Raw genomic sequence first — 6,193 nt, 5'->3', positions numbered from 1 at the left:
TACCCTCTATCCTATCCTATCCTCTATCGTATCCTATCCTCTATCCTATCCTATCCTCTATCCTATCCTATCCTCTATCCTGTCCTATCCTCTATCCTATCCTATTCTCTATATTATCTTATCCTCTATACTATCCTGTACTCTATTCTATCCTATCCTCTGTCCTATCATATCCTCTGTCCTATCCTATCCTCTATCCTATCATATCCTCTATCCTATCCTATAATCTATCTTATCCTATCCTATCCTATCCTCTACCCCATAATATCCTCAATCCTATCCAATCCTCTATCCTATCCTCTATCCTATCCTATCCTCTATCCTATCCTATTCTCTATCCTATCCTATCCTCAATCCTAAGCTATCCTCAATCCTATCCTATCCTCTATCCTATCCTATCCTCAATCCTATCCTATCCTCTATCCTAGCCTGTCCTATCCTCTATCCTATCCTATTCTCTATATTATCTTATCCTCTATACTATCCTGTACTCTATTCTATCCTATCCTCTATCTTATCCTATCCTCTATCCTATCCTATTCTCTATCCTATCCTATCCTCAATCCTACGCTATCCTCAATCCTATCCTATCCTCTATCCTATCCTATCCTCAATCCTACCCTATCCTCTATCCTAGCCTGTCCTATCCTCTATCCTATCCTATTCTCTATATTACCTTATACTCTATACTATCCTGTACTCTATTCTATCCTATCCTCTATCTTATCCTATCCTCTACCCTATCCTATCCTCTATAATATCGTATCCTCCATCCTATAATATCATATATCCTATCCTATCCTCTATCCTATCCTATCCTCTATCCTATCCTATCCTCTGTCCTATCCCATCCTCTATCCTATTCTATCCTCTATCGTATCGTATCCTCTATCCCATCCATTCTCAATCCTACCCTGTATCTTATCCTATCCTCTATCGTATCGTATCCTCTATTATGTCCAATCCTCTATCCTATCACCTATCCTGTCCTATCCTCAATCCTATCCTATCCTCTATCCTATTCTATTCTTTATACTATCCTATCCTCTATCCTATCCTATCCTCTATCCTGTCCTATCCTCTATCCTATCCTATTCTCTATATTATCTTGTCCTCTATACTATCCTGTACTCTATTCTATTATATCCTCTATCTTATCCTATCCTCTACCCTATCCTATCTTCTATCTTATCCTATCCTCTACCCTATCCTATCCACTATCCTATACTATCCTCTATAATATCGTATCCTCCATCCTATAGTATCATATATCCTAACCTATCCTCTATCCTATCCTATCCTCTATCCTATCCTATCCTCTATCCTATCCTATCCACTATCCTATCCTATCCTCTATCCTATCCTATCCTCTATCCTATCCTATCCTCTATCCTATCCTGTCCTCTATCCTATCCTATCCTCTGTCCTATCCCATCCTCTATCCTATCCTATCCTCTATCGTATCGTATCCTCTATCCTATCCTCTATCCTATCCTATCCTCTATCCTATTCTATCCTCAATCCTATCCTATCCTCTATCCTATTCTATCCTCTATCCTATCCTATCCTCTGTCCTATCCCGTCCTCTATCCTATCCTATCCTCTATCGTATCGTATCCTCTATCCTTATCCAATTCTCTATCCTACCCTCTATCCTATCCTATCCTCTATCGTATCGTATCCTCTATCCTATCCAATCCTCTATCCTATCATCTATCCTATCCTATCCTCTATCTTATCCTATTCTCTACCCTATCCTATCCTCTATCCTATCCTATCCTCAATCCTATGCTATCCTCAAACCTATCCCATCCTCTATCCTATCCTATCCTCAATCCTATCCTATCCTCTATCCTTATACAATTCTCTACCCTACCCTCTATCCTATCCTATCCTCTATCGTATCGTATCCTGTATCCCATCCAATTCTCTATCCTACCCTCTATCCTATCCTATCCTCTATCGTATCGTATCATCTATCCTTATACAATTCTCTACCCTACCCTCTATCCTATCCTATCCTCTATCGTATCCTATCCTCTATCCTATCCTATCCCCTATCCTATCCTATCCTCAATGCTATCCTATCCTCTATGCTATCATATCCTCTATCCTATCCTATCCTCTATCCTATCATATCCTCTATCGTATCCTATAATCTATCTTATCCTATCCTATCCTATCCTCTATCCCATAATATCCTCAATCCTATCCAATCCTCTATCCTATCCTCTATCCTATCCTATCCTCTATCATATCCTATTCTCTATCCTATCCTATCCTCTATCCTATCCTATCCTCAATCCTACCCTATCCTCTATCCTAGCCTGTCCTATCCTCTATCCTATCCTATTCTCTATATTATCTTATACTCTATACTATCCTGTACTCTATTCTATCCTATCCTCTATCTTATCCTATCCTCTATCCTATCCTATCCTCTGTCCTATCCCATCCTCTATCCTATTCTATCCTCTATCGTATCGTATCCTCTATCCCATCCATTCTCAATCCTACCCTCTATCTTATCCTATCCTCTATCGTATCGTATCCTCTATTATATCCAATCCTCTATCCTATCACCTATCCTGTCCTATCCTCAATCCTATCCTATCCTCTATCCTATTCTATTCTCTATACTATCCTATCCTCTATCCTATCCTATTCTCTATATTATCTTGTCCTCTATACTATCCTGTACTCTATTTTATTATATCCTCTATCTTATCCTATCCTCTACCCTATCCTATCCTCTATCTTATCCTATCCTCTACCCTATCCTATCTTCTATCTTATCCTATCCTCTACCCTATCCTATCCTCTATCCTATACTATCCTCTATAATATCGTATCCTCCATCCTATAGTATCATATATCCTATCCTATCCTCTATCCTATCCTATCCTCTATCCTATCCTATCCTCTATCCTATCCTATCCACTATCCTATCCTATCCTCTATCCTATCCTATCCTCTATCCTATCCTATCCTCTATCCTATCCTGTCCTCTATCCTATCCTATCCTCTGTCCTATCCCATCCTCTATCCTATCCTATCCTCTATCGTATCGTATCCTCTATCCTATCCTCTATCCTATCCTATCCTCTATCCTATTCTATCCTCAATCCTATCCTATCCTCTATCCTATTCTATCCTCTATCCTATCTTATCCTCTGTCCTATCCCGTCCTCTATCGTATCGTATCCTCTATCCTTATCCAATTCTCTATCCTACCCTCTATCCTATCCTATCCTCTATCGTATCGTATCCTCTATCCTATCCAATCTTCTATCCCATCATCTATCCTATCCTATCCTCTATCCTATCCTATCCTCTATCCTATCCTATCCTCTATCCTGTCCTATCCTCTATCCTATCCTATTCTCTATATTATCTTATCCTCTATACTATCCTGTACTCTATTCTATCCTAACCTCTATCTTATACTATCCTCTACCCTATCCTATCCTCTATCTTATCCTATCCTCTATCCTATCCTATCCTCTATCCTATCCTATCCTCTATCCTGTCCTATCCTCTATCCTATCCTATTCTCTATATTATCTTATCCTCTATACTATCCTGTACTCTATTCTATCCCACCCTCTATCTTATCCTATCCTCTACCCTATCCTATCCTCTATCCTACACTATCCTCTATAATATCGTATCCTCCATCCTATAGTATCATATATCCTATCCTATCCTCTATCCTATCCTATCCTCTATGCTATCCTACTCTCTATCCTATCCTATCCTCAATCCTATGCTATCCTCAATCCTATCCTATCCTCTATCCTATCCTATCCTCTATCCTATCCTATTCTCTATCCTGTCCTTTCCTCTATCCTATCCTATTCTCTATATTATCTTATCCTCTATACTATCCTGTACTCTATCCTATCCTATCCTCTATCCAATCCTATCCTCTATCCTATCCTATCCTCTGTCCTATCCTATCCTCTATCCTATCCTACCCTCTATCCTATCATATCCTCTATCTTATGCAATCCCCTATCCTATCGTCTATCCTATCCTCTATAATATCGTATCCTCCATCCTAGAATATCATATATCCTATCCTATCCTCTATAATATCGTATCCTCCATCCTATAGTATCATATATCCTATCCTATCCTCTATCCTATCCTATACTCTATTCTATCCTATCAACAATCCTATCCTATCCTCTATCCTAGCCTATCATATCCTCTATCCTATCCTATCCTCTATCCTATCCTATCCTCTATCCTATCCTATCCTCTATCTTATCCTATCCTCTATCCCTATCCTATCCTATCCTATCCTCTATTCCATAATATCCTCAATCCTATTCAATTCTCTATCCTACCCTCTATCTTATCCTATCCTCTACCCTATCCTATCCTCTATCCTATACTATCCTCTATAATATCGTATCCTCCATCCTATAGTATCATATATCCTATCCTATCCTCTATCCTATCCTATCCTCTATCCTATCTTATCCTCTACCCTATCCTATCCTCTATCCTATACTATCCTCTATAATATCGTATCCTCCATCCTATAGTATCATATATCCTATTCTATCCTCTATCCTATCTTATCCTCTGTCCTATCCCGTCCTCTATCGTATCGTATCCTCTATCCTATCCAATCCTCTATCCTATCCTATCCTCTATGCTATCCTACTCTCTATCCTATCCTATCCTCAATCCTATGCTATCCTCAATCCTATCCTATCCTCTATCCTATCCTATCCTCTATCCTGTCCTATCCTCTATCCTGTCCTTTCCTCTATCCTATCCTATTCTCTATATTATCTTATCCTCTATACTATCCTGTACTCTATCCTATCCTATCCTCTATCCAATCCTATCCTCTATCCTATCCTATCCTCTGTCCTATCCTATCCTCTATCCTATCCTACCCTCTATCCTATCATATCCTCTATCTTATGCAATCCCCTATCCTATCGTCTATCCTATCCTATCCTCTATAATATCGTATCCTCCATCCTATAATATCATATATCCTATCCTATCCTCTATAATATCGTATCCTCCATCCTATAGTATCATATATCCTATCCTATCCTCTATCCTATCCTATACTCTATTCTATCCTATCCTCTATCCTATCATATCCTTTATCCTATCCTATCCTCTATTATATCCTATCCTATCCTATCCTATCCTATCCTCTATCCCATAATATCCTCAATCCTATCCAATCCTCTATCCTATCCTCTATCCTATCCTATCCTCTATCCTATCCTATTCTCTATCCTATCGTATCCTCAATCCTATGCTATCCTCAATCCTATCCTATCCTCTATCCTATCCTATCCTCTATCCTATCCTATCCTCTATCTTATCCTATCCTCTATCCCTATCCTATCCTATCCTATCCTCTATCCCATAATATCCTCAATCCTATTCAATTCTCTATCCTACCCTCTATCTTATCCTATCCTCTACCCTATCCTATCCTCTATCCTATACTATCCTCTATAATATCGTATCCTCCATCCTATAGTATCATATATCCTATCCTATCCTCTATCCTATCCTATCCTCTATCCTATCCTATCCTCTATCCTATCCTATCCTCTATCCTATCCTATCCTATCCTATCCTCTATCCTATCCTACTCTCTACCCTATCCTATCCTCAATCCTATGCTATCCTCAATCCTATCCTATCCTCTATCCTATCCTATCCTCAATCCTATCCAATCCTCTATGCTAGCCTATCATATCCTCTATCCTATCCTATCCTCTGTCCTATCCTACCCTCTATCCTATCCTATCCTCTATCCTATCCTACCCTCTATCCTATCCTATCCTATCCTCTATCCTATCCTATCCTATCCTATCCTATCCTATCCTATCCTATCCTATCCTATCCTATCCTATCCTATCCTATCCTATCCTCTATCCTAGCCTATCATATCCTCTATCCTATCCTATCCTCTATCCTATCCTATCCTCTGTCCTATCCCATCCTCTATCCTATCCTATCCTCTATCCTATCCTATCCTCTGTCCTAGCCCATCCTCTATCCTATCCTATCCTCTATCGTATCGTATCCTCTATCCCATCCAATTCTCTATCCTACCCTCTATCCTATCCTATCCTCTAACGTATCGTATCCTATATCCTATCCAATCCTCTATCCTATCATCATTCCTATCCTATCCTCAATCCTA

Source organism: Halictus rubicundus, unplaced genomic scaffold (assembly GCF_050948215.1).
Source record: "Halictus rubicundus isolate RS-2024b unplaced genomic scaffold, iyHalRubi1_principal scaffold0019, whole genome shotgun sequence".
NCBI classification, from domain to species: domain Eukaryota; kingdom Metazoa; phylum Arthropoda; class Insecta; order Hymenoptera; family Halictidae; genus Halictus; species Halictus rubicundus.
The sequence above is the reverse complement of the archived record's forward strand: the minus strand, read 5'-3'. Positions refer to the sequence as shown.